The following is a 15,950-nucleotide window of genomic DNA, read 5'->3' on the forward strand; positions in this document are numbered from 1 at the left end:
ATGGCTGCTAGCATCCCCCTTTCAACCATGTGTTGCAGTCCTTGGAATCATGGGAGGTTTCCCGAAATGGAGTCTAGCTTCTGTCCCATGCGGTATTGTAGGGTTGTGTATATAGGGACAGCCAGTATGGGTAAGCTCAAGTATTTTCTCCACAAAGATTCTCAGCATTGACTAACATGCGCAGCGATTGTTCCTCACATGTGTAAGCTTCTCTGCAATCAGATTGTCTTTATTGTTATTGTGAGCCATCTCTCTCTCTCTCTCTCTCTCTCTCTCTCTCTCTCTCCTCTTCTTTCTCTCTCATTTTCCCTTAAACATAATTGTATTGTATTTCCTGTGTAGTTATCTGGTTAGTTAGTCTGTGTTATATTGTAGTGTGTGACTTGTACTGTATTACTCTTTTTGCAAGTAATAACATTCTTACTAAAGGCGTTAGAACCTTAGACCGGTATTTGATTGGTTATTATAAATGCATAAAGGTTTCTCAGAGCGTCATAGTCGCACATACAGCTTTTAAGCTAACAAGGTTACACTGCATTACATCTACACATTGTCACTGCACAAATGTTTACAGTATAAGTACATTCCTTAAGGTATAGTTAAGGGAGTACCCTTGCGGTACTTTTTGCGCCAATTGCGTACTGTGTTCTTTAACCTTTAACGTGTTTTTAATAGGACAAATATTATAGACATTGTCAATTGGCGGCTCGTCGGTCCTTCACATATCTATACTAGGTAATCCCAGCAGACATTATCCATCAGCAAAGGGCGGGAGGTTATATTCCTCGTAGTGCTGTCTGGATAAGCGTCTGTTTCGCTTAGTAAAGGGTGCTGAAGTAATCCGGAACTGGAAGGTAAGAACAGTACGTTATTGTCTTTGTAAATCTGGTTTTTATTTCTATTTGGTGCCAACTACACACGCAGATTGGATGGTTTGTCTGTTTAAATAGGTTTAAAATTATTTTTAATCGCTCTGCATAGCATGATAACTTTAGGAGTTTGAATGATGACTTTCTTTGTGACAAGAAGCAGCATGGTCTGTCCACCATTTTGTGTGACCCTCATGGAGGTGAAAGGGGGAGGAGCAGCGGCCATTTTGGGAAGGTCACATTTTTTTATTTTTATTTTTATCCCTAAGCGGCTGATTTTCAGTTGACTCAGGAAATAATCAGCCATCCATTGTCAAAAAGAAATCATCATTTAATGAGGTTTTTTTTATGCATTTATTTAATCTATATCATAGTCAATCATAAGTAATAGTGATTGGTACTTATATGTAATATCTATATGCGTGTGCTTACATCAATGTATGTTATTAGATTAAATTTAGAATTGCATGTTCATTTGTGTAATTTTCACATCTCACCTTCCTGTTTGCAATTTGCATTGATAACGTGCTAAGAAAGATTTGTTGCTATTAGTAGTTAAAAAGATAAAAAGTAATATTTAAGGGTATAATTGTAAAAAGCACACACGCAGCTCTACCTAAAGGTACAAGGAGAGATTGGTGTGGTGCTCGGTAGACGATCGAGGATCATCTACATTGATAAACGTGTTAGTTGTGTTACGGTGGATAAAAGACTGGTGTACACGTGTCTCTAACAAAGGGTGAGACTCGCGTGCGCAAAGGCCGACGCACGCAGCGTAAATTACGCAACGGAGCGTCTGGGTACGCCCACGTAACTCAAGTCACACGATAGTGTTATTTTAGCAGGCGAAGAGGTGGCAACGCGATAAATAGCGCAAGTCGATTTTTGTGTCCGAAATTTAGAATAACAGATCCTTCTCCAAATTTACAACACATCTGGTCTAAAGAGAAATTTCTGCGCAGAAATAGAAATAGAAACAAAAGTGTACATGTGATGAGTGAGTGTTTTGTATATATAAGTTTATACAATTTTCAAGGTTGAACCACAAGAAGTCGAGTTCTCGCAGAGGTACATGCATGTAAGTGTCGTACATGGTGGCTAGGGAGGCATCCCTTGTTAAATATAAAATTTGAGCAGTAGAGTATAGCAGACCAGGAGGTCATACTGTAGCACAGACCAGGAGGTCCAGAACAGACCAGGAGGTCCAGGTACAGCAGACAAAGAAGTCCGCTATAGATAGAGATAAGTAGCACAACCCAGGGGGTTGGTGCAGAACCCATATAGGCCAATAAAGCTCTGGCTGAAGGAATTCGCAGCCGAAATTTTCGATTCCACTGGTCGCTCTGCACATAAGATTAGTTGCTTATGTGCTGAACGATTGTACCGCACGTAATTGTGTGCATTAGTTAGTCTGACCAGTACCATTTGTGTACGAAACCGGTCATAAACACTATTTGTACATTCTGACGTGATTTGTGTAATTTTTTATTTTCTGAAGGGAAGTTCGCTGGTCACTCAGGAATTATCCAACAACCAACAGTTACTGGAAAGGGTTAATGCTCTGCGGATCACACTCACATGTTCCAGTAAACGAAGGTTCATAGGGGCCCTGGGTCGAGTACGCCAGCGCTAAGGCAGTGTGTAGGTCGTATTGGTCGGCGTGGGCGAGTGAGTGGGGTACTCGGTAAACCGCCACCGTCAGCCTATCTTGAACATTTTGGTTTGTGTAAGGGTTGGCTGAAGAAAGCAACACCTTCGAACTATGGGGGCCAATTGTTCAGGTAGGGGGCGATCAACCTCGGTTCGGGTTGATTCAGTGAACCGACCAGTCGGGTCGGCAAGGTACGTAATGTGTGAAAAATACGGGTCACACACAGAAGTTTTATGTGATGAATGGGAGAGAATGACTGTACATGACGGGGAGAAATTCCCAAGAGTAGGCAGCTTTAGCCCAGAAGTGTTACTAAATCTAAGGAGAAGGATAGGTCTCATTAAATCAGTGAAGAGACGGATCAAACATTATGATTGTTTAAAATTATGGCAACAGGAAAGTGAAATGCAAAGAAATTGAACTTACATATCTGACCCTCATCTTGGGAAGAGAGACATGGCAATGGAGAGGATTATGGTTGCAGAGAAATGGCACAATGTTGTACGATAAAAATGCACTTAGTAACTGTATTAAGAACGAAAGTAACAAATGTAATAATGTTTATAAAAATGAAAGTGTAAAAATCACAAATGTTAACCTGTGCAAGTCGCACCCCATGTCAAACTTCCGTCAGGAATACAAACAAGAAAGTGAGCCCAGAACGATGTCGGCATCTCTTCCAGAAGCCATCCTACAAGACATCCAGGTGGACGCGACCAAATCGGTAAAGGCAATAATCAAACCCCCTAACGGAGGGTCAGGTGAGGTCGTGTCCACAGGTACGTACGGTGTTATATATCACGCGCAAACAAATGTACCCTATATTGTAAGACCAACACAAGGTGATGTAATTGAATTTAGTCCTGTCAGGGTGATCACAGTCCCCAATGGGAAGACTGACGATCAGGGAATCATTCCCGTCAAGGACAGTGCAATGCGCCGTCCCTGGTCCCGGACAGAATTGAGACCAATCATGTCTGATTTCCCAGATCCTAGGAAAGATCTAAGTGTATGATCAAAGATTCACAGAAGGTATATCAATTCCCTAGACAACGACATAATCATGGTATCCAAGGAATCAGGGAGGTACAGGGAAAGCGGTTGATGGTGATGAGCATCCAAGCGTTTGAGGAGGCATCAAATCAACCAAGACCCCATTTCACTGACACTTGGAGGAAGCCCAGGGTTTGTGATCTTTGCAAAAGAGAAGGGCATTATGCCAGTAACTGCAACAGCCCACATAAAGTCAGACCCCCTAGACATGAATATGAGCATGAATATGACACACCAAACTATAAAAGGTGATCATTAGGACTGATGGTAAGCCTGAGGTAACAGTTAATAAATTGGGAGGTCATTCCCTGAAGACACAGGAATGACCGGGTGAAACGTTGTAAATGTATCTGTGAAATGTTTCTTTTCTCTCCCCATCTCTGACGATTATTGATAGGACTCAAACATTGCATATCTGCTTGGTCTTTGCAGAAGTCTACCAAACCCCAGCATGACCTATCCGCATCAATGTATCCTGGCCAGATACAGAGTATGGAGGTGCTGGTGGGAGGGACTATGCAAGGATACCATTGGACATGTAGATATGACAGCCTGATGATCTGACAATGTTTTAAAATGTTTGAAAAATGTTTTTTTTCCTGTTGTTGTTTATTGATGTGTTATGTTATATATATATATATATATGAATTGTTCTCTCTCTCTTTTGTTTTTTTTTGTTTTCTCTCTTCTCACTCATGTTTTCATGTTTTAAAGATGGTATGTCACACATCAGTTAGACAAATGGTAATGCAAGATTTTTTGCTCCTTACAGAAAGTTCGCTGGTTTGGAAGGAATATTGCATCACCGGAATGTTCGTTTGGAAGACTGAGAGACAGCACCTTAAGAACAACAAGACTAGAGAACTAATTATCGTAACAAGTTTCTCTCCCCCTCAAACTGTTTTCCTATACCCCCATTACAAATTTCTCCTTTTCTCCTCCTGTAAGATGGACTCGCCCCAAGAGACTGTGATCCGGGTTTTCATGTTGACCCTGATGTTGACCAGAGCAGTTTGTTTCGGTGAGAGTACCAGTGAGGTCGAGAAAGGATCCAGAAAGGTTCTGATGACTGAGATGGAGGTGTAAATTTCCAATAGCAACACAATCACCAAGCAAAGGCGAGTACCGGAAACGATCTAGCAGCCATGTTATTTGTAAACATTGTGAAGGATTGTTAGCTGAAGAAAACTGTATCTGTAGGCTCTGTGACAATGTAGTTGAGGATGGGTGCATTAAGAAATGCCAATCCAGTTTTAATATCCACATGGACCGGCATCCATTGAGTGACTATCACTCCTTAGTGGGTAGTGTGTTAAATAAGACAGATTGTTGGGTATGCTCTCAAGTACCTCAAGGTCATAGCAAATCAGGGCTAGTACCATTTCCTTTAACGGTAGGGGAGGTACTTGAGCTAAAGGGTGGGAGACCGGTGGACAGGAGGTTTAATATCTCCAGTCCTGCTAGCTTGAAGCTCCACCAATATCATGTGGATAGATCCCTAATATGTTTTAACATTTCCAATCCCCGAAAGCCGGGAAATTGGGAAGTGTCAGGGAGTAACCAAACCATGACCTTTTCACATAGAGCCGATAGAATGCCAACAGATACAGAACTTATACGCCACATAGCCAGTAGAGGAAAATCTTTCCGGTATATGTATACCCTAGGAAGTAGGATTACGAGAGTTGGAGAGGTATCACCAGGATACTGTGCACATATCGTACAAACTGATACGTGTACTAAACAGATGGGAGAATTAGGGTTAGGAGATTTCACATGGAAGATGTGTAATATGGTAATGTCCTACTCCGTCCCATATGTTCTCCCCGATGATGCATATTTCATATGCGGGAGGAAGGCGTATAAAGTGGCTTGCCCCAAACTCTGAAGGATTGTGTTATATTGGAAAAGTACTACCTGAGGTAATGAGTCTAAGGAGTGAGGAAATTGTAATTCCAATAGATTTGATTTATGACCCAACGGTAGAAACAATGATGTGATGAAAATGCGATTATACGGTCCGTTTCTTTCACCTGTTTTTCCGTTTTCTCCAAAGTAAAAAGACCCACTTGGACGAGGAATTTGATGAGCCTGTATACAGACAACTGATGGATTAAAGAAGAAGTTTTGACAACCTTATACACAGATATTTGATGAACTATGCCATAGACCCCCAGTTTCCCTAGAAATTTTTAAATTATGCTAGCCCAACACTTTTGTGATTCGTCTTGAGGAAGTCTCCGTTGCTAGGAGACGAAACGCGTTGACGCCCCTTTCTACGAGTGCAGTGCAGTGGATATCAGTCACTCCACAGACGGGCTCCTACCATCTCGGTCCTGCTATTCCGGTTCCGTCTACATCTAAGCCAAGTGACCTACAGTAATTATACCTCCGCAGTGAGGTTAAAGGGAGTCCAGCTGCTAACGGCACTTCTACATCAGAATCCCGCTGCGACAAGCTGGATATAGACGGATCTCCGCTGTGACACCAGTGCGGCGCCAGCCATCAGCGGTTTTGCCGTTCCATGCTGTTACCGATAGCCATACGGATCAGGTCCCTTGCTGGGAAACTCCCTACATGTCATCATCTGACGGTCAACTGACGGCTATTATTACGGAGAATAAATATTCCAACAAGTCTGTCCTTTAATTACCATTGTGGCAGCAACTACAAATCTTTACATTCTCCCCGTGCAAATGCATACAGGACTCTGCATTACATCTCAGGAATCAGCACGAGGGTAACTATTATTACTTGCTTTGCTTCTAATAATTTTATTGTGGAGCCATCTGTGGACATTTTATTTGATTCCACACTGGGACGCCAGTGTTAGAATCGATTGTTGCTCTTTGTATAGAGCCTCTTTCACTTAAGATATCCGATCTGCATTTTAGATACAGTGTATGCTGTTTAAACAGCACGTTTATAAAAGTTAGATACAGTGTTTCTATTTACACTTGCAAGAGGTGAAATACCTCCGGTTTTTATACTGCTATATATATATATATATATATATATATGTATTGTTTGTCTTATTTACTTTGTTTTGTGTCATTAACTGTTTTATAAAATATTTTTCACTATAAAAAAGGTCAAGTTTCATTGAGTCAATCATTCTCCTTGCTAGACTGCACTTAATTAATTAATCAATCAATCAATCAATTCAAAGTGATTTTTGGTGCGCAGAGCATTTCTTTCTCCTTTGTATTTCAACACTTTTGTAAGTCTATGGACATTGACAAAGCTTTTTGCTCGCACCTTATGAGCAAAAGCGCAAAGAAGACTGCATTCAACAGACACCGAACAAGACTTCAACCGACAAATGTTCATTAACCTGACATAGAATACCACTGCATTTACCATAAGTGTTCTTTATCTTCATCTCTACAACCCTCAGGTAATGACACACATAGTCGATAGGGAATACAGGCACAGATATCAGCAATCACATATCCCCCCCATTCATGTATCATCAACTAAAATGTGCTCCCCCATTTTTGTTACAACCACAGCCGAAAAGAGCTCGGTAGAGTTTGACAGCCCATCCACAGACCCTTAATACGGGATAAGAAGGAATTCAAATGTATACTTCGCAATACCTCGAAGCTTGATGTACAACACGTACGGCACGATGATACATGACCCCCCAAACATGGATTCATACACACATGCTTCTGCTATCTCACTAGGTCATACCCTCTTCACACCTTCTCCTCTCTCCTCCCTTACCCAACCATGGAATTGTATTAACCCCTGACATATATTTTTCTTTTTTTGAAATGTTTTAGAAAGTGGCAGTTATTGTTGACTGCCAAAGGGTGGACTGTCAAAGTCAGAAAAATATCACTATGCACACTGCCATATTTGCACCTCATACATGTCCGCGCTGCGCATGCGTGAGCTCTCCCGTGCGTGCGCATACTCGCTGTTGCGTGCACCCGCAGGCGCACGGTATGCGCATTTACGGTAGAGTTTGTGTTCGTAGCGTGCAACTCAATCGTTACATAATTTAACCATATAATGTATTTTATAAGTTAATATTCCCCTGAGTCCAGCAGGTATCAGTGGGTCTCAAATAGCTCTTTGACCTTAGAGATTCCCCAAACAATAGTTTGCATGTTGGGAGGGCTTCACATGGTGTTATGCATAGTTAAGCACAGGAATAGTAATTGAAGATTAATTGTATTCCAAATCAGTATCTTTCCCGCAGACGGAGTACAATAGCCTTTAATTACACTGAGCTTTGAGACTCAATGAGGAGGGCCAACACCTGTGTTTACGAATGGGTTAGGGTTTGTCTCCAGAAGAATGATTGCTGAGATGTCATTGTCTCAACTGAAAGTGGACATCATGAATATCGAACAAAACCCAGAGGCAGGGTTTTGTTTTGTATTCGCCAAACAATAGCTCTCCAGAAGACAGGAATGTGTTAGTCATCACCCAACATTTTGCATAACCAAGCTCACATGCTCAGCTCCCTGATACAAGACAGCCCACATACTGTGAAAGACACACTTCCTGTGGTTGACACACCCCCACAGCTGGAATGCAGGTATGATATTATCCACTGGAAATCACAGGGCTCACTCACTCACACAGCTACCTGGCACCCAGCAGCATGACGGCTACATCCCCAGGACTGACCTCCAAGCTAAAGGCTAAGTATTGAATTCACATGGCTAGATAAGGAAATATAGACAGATTGCTTTAAGGTCAATGGTGCTGGTTTAAATAGGATATTGTAACTTGTTTGTGTGATAGATCTGGGAATCTGTGATGGTAGCTGGGACATTAGACAACCTGTAGCATAGCATTTGTGGTATTTGTTTGCCTATGGTGATTTAAAATAGATTGTGCTGGTTTGTTATAATATATCTTGTTAATCATGAATACCACCATGCAGTTACTTTTGAATATGTGCTTGTAGCAATGGCAGGCTGATACTTGTGGGTACCTGGTGGTCTGGTCTTGTGATAGCTCATATGCTCTGGTTATTGAGATACTGTGTTTGCTTGAAATTGTGAAAGGTGATTTAGATGGTTTGGAATTGTAAAATCAGAACATAGGCATTGTTTTGAGGCTTGGACATTTTGGAATAAAATGGAGTCTTGTGTCTTCTGCTATGTGATTGTGGTGTAGCAGAGAGTGCCATGTGTTTGGACCTGCAAATCTAAAATGGCTGCTAGCATCCCCCTTTCAACCATGTGTTGCAGTCCTTGGAAACATGGGAGGTTTCCCGAAATGGAGTCTAGCTTCTGTCCCATGCGGTATTGTAGGGTTGTGTATATAGGGACAGCCAGTATGGGTAAGCTCAAGTATTTTCTCCACAAAGATTCTCAGCATTGACTAACATGCGCAGCGATTGTTCCTCACATGTGTAAGCTTCTCTGCAATCATATTGTCTTTATTGTTATTGTGAGCCATCTCTCTCTCTCTCTCTTCTCTTCTTTCTCTCTCATTTTCCCTTAAACATAATTGTATTGTATTTCCTGTGTAGTTATCTGGTTAGTTAGTCTGTGTTATATTGTAGTGTGTGACTTGTACTGTATTACTCTTTTTGCAAGTAATAACATTCTTACTAAAGGCGTTAGAACCTTAGACCGGTATTTGATTGGTTATTATAAATGCATAAAGGTTTCTCAGAGCGTCATAGTCGCACATACAGCTTTTAAGCTAACAAGGTTACACTGCATTACATCTACACATTGTCACTGCACAAATGTTTACAGTATAAGTACATTCCTTAAGGTATAGTTAAGGGAGTACCCTTGCGGTACTTTTTGCGCCAATTGCGTACTGTGTTCTTTAACCTTTAACGTGTTTTTAATAGGACAAATATTATAGACATTGTCAATACCCACATAAATGTCCACTTTCCCAGATAATACAAGCTGACACGGATACCGACTCTGATACAGGGGATGGTGGTGGGGATTTGCAGGGGGTGGATGCCTCCCTTGCTAAAGGGGTGCAACTAATGAATGAAGCCATTAGGGATGTTTTACACATTACTGAGAAGGTACCTGAGCAGGAAGAGGAGACTTACTTTACTGTAAATAAGACATCCTCGCTTGCCTTCCCTGCTTCTAAGGAGTTAAAACCCAGAGAAAAATTCCAGATCCCTAAAAGAATTCTCATTGCTTTTCCTTTCCCTGAAGAGGACAGGAAAAAGTGGGAAAAATCCACCAGTAGTAGACGCTTCTGTATCTAGGTTGTCAAAAAAGGTGGTTTTACCTGTCCCCGGTTCAACCGCCTTAAAGGAGCCGGCTGACCGCAAGATAGAGACTACGCTCAAATCACTATACACGGCTACAGACGTGGCCTTAAGGCCCACTATTGCTTGTGCGTGTATTTCTAAAGCCATAGTAAAGTGGTCAGGAATTAGATACTATGGACAGGAGTGACATTGACTTGTTTTTACGTCACATGCAGGATTCGGCAGGTTTCATGGTGGAAGCCATGGAGGACATTGGCCTGCTTAGTGCAAGGGCTACTTCCATGGCAGTCTCGGCACGCAGAGGACTCTGGCTACACCAATGGACTGCGGATGCGGAATCTGAGAAGAGCGTGGAAAATCTACCATTCACAGGTCAGGCCCTGTTTGGGGAAGCACTGGATGCGTGGATATCCAAGGCAACTGCGGGTAAGGCAATCTTTCTTCTCTCCGCAGCTGCACCAGCTAGGAAATCTTATCCTACGCCTACGCTGCAGTCCTTTTGGACCTCAAAATGTAAAAAGATCCAAGGGTGCCCCCACCTTCCTTAGAGGAGGTCGGGGAAAATCCTGAAAACCTGCACCAATAGGTTCCCAGGAACAGAAACCAGGTTCTGCTTCCTTCAAGTCTTCAGCATGACGGTGGACCTCACAGCCTGGGGATCAGGCAGGTGAGAGCGAGTGTAAAAGATTTCGGTCACGTCTGGGCGGCGTTATGCCTAGACCCCTGGGTAAAAGATATTGTTACCCAGGGGTACAGACTGGAATTTCAAGTACTCCCACCACACAGATTCATCAAATCAGGCTTACCAGCTTCGCTGACAGAAAGTACAATTCTGCAGGAAGCCATTCAAAAATGGTACAAGCAAATGTCATTGTTCCAGTTCCACCTCACCTAAAAAAACGGGTTATTACTCAAACCTATTTGTGGTACCGAAGCCGGACGGTTCGGTAAGGCCAATATTGAACCTTAAGTCCTTGAACCCACCAGTGTTCAAGTTCAAGAGGAGGGGGAATTCCTGGTATCCCTGGATGTCAAGGATGTGTACCTTCACATTCCGATCTGAACGCCTCATCAGGATTATCTTAGGTTTGCACTGTCAGGGCTGTCACTACCAGTTCCAGGCCCTACCATTTGGCCTCTACACAGCACCGAGCGTGTTCACCAAGGTCATGGGGGAGATAATGCTCCTCCGCAAACAGGGAGTGAACATAATTCCATATCTGGACGATCTGCTGATAAAGGCATCTTCCAGGGAGTAGCTGTTGCAGAGTATTGCTCTCTCAGCTCGACTACTCCAGGATCATGGGTGCATCCTGAACCTTCCAAAGTCACATTTGGAACCGACAAGGAGACTACCTTTCCTGGGGATGATACTTGACACGGAAGTGCAGCAGGTGTTTCTACCTCTGGATAAAGCGTTGGTGATCCAATCAATGGTCCGGGATGTCTTGAAACCAGGGGGTATATTTTCTAAGGTCCCGATTTTGTCCGAGTTTGGTTTTTTTTTCTAAGTGTCATCTCGGGAATTTACTAAACACAAATCTCGGCAGTGTTGGGGCTATTCGTATTGTTTTCCCCGGCTGAGTTCACAAATATGAATGAATACACCATCGGTTAAACGCGCCTGTTATTTGATACAACTCAGTAATTTACTAAGAATTCGTATTCACACTAACTGCCGACAATGGGGGTCATTCCGAGTTGTTCGCTAGTTGCCGATTTTCGCTATATTGCGATTAGTCGCTTACTGCGCAAGGTTCGCAGAGCGCATGCGCTTAGTTATTTTACACAAAAGTTAGCTAGCGAGCGAACAACTCGGAATGAGGGCCCTTATCCATACACTGCCGGCAAAGCATAGAATTTGTAAAAAAAAAAAAGCAATTTTAAAATAGAACTGCTATTTGGTGGCGTGTTCAGATAGGCATGCACGGATCAGTGATATCCGTGCATGCTTATCTGTGGAAAGGAGTGTGAAAGTTTTAAAATTCAAAGAAAAAAATTGCGTGGGGTCCCCCTTCCTAAGCATAACCAGCCTCGGGCTATTTGAGGTGGCCCTGGTTGTATAAATACAGGGAGAAAAATGCGTAGGGTCCTCCCATATTTATAAAACCATCACCGGGCTATTAGGCCGGCCCTGGTTCCAAAAATACGGAGGACAAAAGATGTAGGGGTCCCCCGTATTTTTAAAACCAGCACCGGGCTCCACTAGCCAGAGAGATAATGCCACAGCCGGGGGACACTTATATAGGTCCCTGCGGCCGTGGCATTACCCCCTCCCCAACTAGTCACCCCTGGCCGGGGTTCCCCCCTGCAGGCACCCAAGAGCCAGGGGTGAAGCCCCAGGCTCCCCCCCCCCCCCCCCCCATCCCTGGGCAGTGGATGGGGGGATGATAACTTTTGTGTAAAAACAGAATATTGTCTTTTGAGGTAGAACTACAAGTCCCAGCACGCCTCCCCCGCAAGCTGGTTGTCTGAATAAAATTTTACATTTACTGTGTTTGGCTTGTGTTTTTTGTTGGGAATTTTTTAGTTATAGAACCACAGATACCAGCGGGCCCGTTATTTCCCCGCATGCTGGTACTTATGGTTCTCCAAGTACCAGCTTGTGGGCAAGCCATGCTCCCCCGCAATGAGGATGCAGTTTAAGTGGGAGATGTACTAAGCAGTGAAAAGAGTGTAGAAGTGAGCCAGTGGAGAAGTTGCCCATGGCAACCAATTAGCATTGAAGTAACATTTATAATTTGCATATTATAAAAAGAGCAGCTGATTGGTTGCTATGGGCAACATCGCCACTGGCTGACTTCTGATCCTGCCTGTAAGTGCTGGGGGTTAGGGTTAGGTACTAGGGGAAGGGTTAGGATGCAGGGGGGTGGGGGGGGGGGAGTTAGGGTTAGGATGCGGAAGGGGACGGTTACAGTTAGGCTGCAGGAGAAGCAAGTTAGGGGTTGGGATACTTTTTTAAAAATACTTACCAGGATCTGTCGGGACTTTAACTGTTGGGATGCATGGCTGTCTGATTTTGTACTCAACCAGTATGGGGGAGGGGGGGGGGGTGTATTTTCGCTTTGCAAGTGTGCGATCGCATGTGCAGCCGAGCGGGATGAAAAAGTTTTTTGCAGTTCTGAGTAGGTCTGAACTTACTCAGCCCTTGTGATCACTTCAGCCTGTCCGGTGCCGAAATTGACGTCAGACACCCGCCCTGCAAACGTCTGGACACGCCTGCGTTTTCCCTACCACTCCCAGAAAACGGTCAGTTGACACCCATAAATGCCCTCTTTCTGTCAATCTCCTTGTGAACGGCTGTGCAAATGGAATCGTCGCTAGAAGCATTGCACAGCAACAATGCTGTTTGTACCTGTACGACGCACATGCGCATTGCGGTGCATACGCATGCGCAGTAGTAACCTGATCGCTGCGAAAATCGGCAGAGTGCGATCAACTCGGAATGACCCCCATGGTTGGTTTACCTGCCCGTAAGTACAAAATTGGGACTAACATCAAAGACCTGGTCAAAAGCTTCTCTGCATATGTGACCTTTTTCTTTTTGTTACTTTGTATGAGCCAACTATGTATGAGCCAAATATCCCTAACCTGCCAACTGCCCATGTGTGAAAATAATATCAATTCTGAATAAGATCAATATTATTTCTCTTACGTTCTAGAGGATGCTGGGGACTCCGTAAGGACCATGGGGTATAGACGGGCTCCGCAGGAGACATGGGCACTATAAAGAACTTTTAGTATGGGTGTGCACTGGCTCCTCCCTCTATGCCCCTCCTCCAGACCTCAGTTAGATTTTGTGCCCAGAGGAGACTGGGTGCATTGCAGGGGAGCTCTCCTGAGTTTCTCTGATAAAGAATTTTGTTAGGTTTTTTATTTTCAGGGAGCACTGCTGGCAACAGGCTCCCTGCATCGTGGGACTGAGGAGAGAGAAGCAGACCTACTTAAATGATAGGCTCTGCTTCTTATTCTACTGGACACCATTAGCTCCAGAGGGAGTCGGAACGCAGGTCTCACCCCGCCGTTCGTCCCAGAGCCGCGCCACCGTCCTCCTCGCAGAGCCGGAAGATAGAAGCCGGGTGAGTATAAGAAGAAAAGAAGACTTCAAGGCGGCAGAAGATTTCAGATCTTCACTGAGGTAAGCGCGCAGTGGTAACGCTGCGCGCCATTGCTCCCACACACTACACACACACTTAAGGCACTGATGGGTGCAGGGCGCAGGGGGGGGGGGGGGCACCCTGGGCAGCAATATTAACCTCTGGAATGGCAACAGGGTACATTAGGCTGCAGAGGCAGTAAATTAAAAAATCCCCCGCCATTTTTTGTATATTGGAGCGGGACTGAAGCCCGCCGCTGGAGGGGGCGGAGCTTGATCCCTCAGCACTAACAGCCCCATTTTCTCCACAGAACGCTGCAGAGAAGCTGGCTCCCTGGACTCTCCCCTGCTGAACACGGTGACAGAGGGCTGGAAAGAGGAGGGGGGGGGCATTTGTAAGGCGCAGTGAGTGTATACACATTTATTATACATATAAAAAGCGCCATATCTGGGTTTTTATTCCAGTGTCAGTTGGCGCTGGGTGTGTGCTGGCATACTCTCTCTCTGTCTCTCCAAAGGGCCTTGTTGGGGAATTGTCCCCATATAGATATATCCCTGTGTGTGTGGGGGTGTCGGTACGTGCGTGTCGGCATGTCTGAAGCGGAAAGGCTCGTCCAAGGAGGAGGTGGAGCAGATGAGTGGTGTGTCTCCGTCGGCAACGCCGACTCATGATTGGATGGACATGTGGCATATGTTAAATGCAAGTGTGACCTCATTACATAAGAGAATGGACAAAGCAGAGTCCAGGGAGAAAGCAGGGAGTCAATCCACGGATTTGACTGGGTCACAGGGCCCTTCAGGGTCTCAAAAACGTCCCCTATTCCAAATAGTAGACACTGGTACCGACACGGATTCTGACCCCAGTGTCGACTACGATGATGCAAAATTACACCCAAGGGTGGCAAAAAATATTCAGTATATGATTATTGCAATAAAAGATATTTTGCATATCACTGATGACCCCTCTGTCCCTGACATGAGGGTGCGCGTGTATAAGGAAAAGAAACCTGAGGTAACCTTTCCCCCATCCCATGAGCTTAACGAGTTATTTGAAAAGGCTTGGGAAACTCCAGATAAAAAACTGCAGATTCCCAAAAGGGTTCTTATGGCGTATCCTTTCCCTGCAGACAAACAATTTGGAAGCTGCTCAATCATACCTGGAGATAATTATATATCAGGTGCTGGAAGGGGGAGGGGTCATAGACAGACAAACAAAGAGGAAGGGGGGGTGCAAATCCCCACCCCCAAATTCCCTTCCGCACACTGAAAATTACCTGTAACCATCCCTGAATCTATCTGGTAATAAAATTCAGAGAATTTGTCACAAATGTTTGCAAACACATGTTTAAGCTGCTGGCCACTTCACGGCTTCTCTGATACAGCAGTCCTAACTACTTAATAGCAGTGCCCACATTGGGCCATGTAATTTGTCACAGTACGCCTCATGATAAAGGTCAATACTAAAACATTTCCAGACAGAGAGCTAACTTACCAGGGAGCCACCCCCAGGATCTCCCATTGGCACTACAAGGAACAGCATGCCTTCCAAATGCTGCTCCCATTCAATGCCTCATGCTCACAAGCAGACAAACAATTTGGAAGCTGCTCAATCATACCTGGAGATAATTATATATCAGGTGCTGGAAGGGGGAGGGGTCATAGACAGACAAACAAAGAGGAAGGGGGGTGCAAATCCCCACCCCCAAATTCCCTTCCGCACACTGAAAATTACCTGTAACCATCCCTGAATCTATCTGGTAATAAAATTCAGAGAATTTGTCACAAATGTTTGCAAACACATGTTTAAGCTGCTGGCCACTTCACGGCTTCTCTGATACAGCAGTCCTAACTACTTAATAGCAGTGCCCACATTGGGCCATGTAATTTGTCACAGTACGCCTCATGATAAAGGTCAATACTAAAACATTTCCAGACAGAGAGCTAACTTACCAGGGAGCCACCCCCAGGATCTCCCATTGGCACTACAAGGAACAGCATGCCTTCCAAATGCTGCTCCCATTCAATGCCTCATGCTCACAAGCAGACAAACAATTTGGAAGCTGC

This window comes from Pseudophryne corroboree, chromosome 11 (genome assembly GCF_028390025.1).
Source record: "Pseudophryne corroboree isolate aPseCor3 chromosome 11, aPseCor3.hap2, whole genome shotgun sequence".
Lineage (NCBI taxonomy): Eukaryota > Metazoa > Chordata > Amphibia > Anura > Myobatrachidae > Pseudophryne > Pseudophryne corroboree.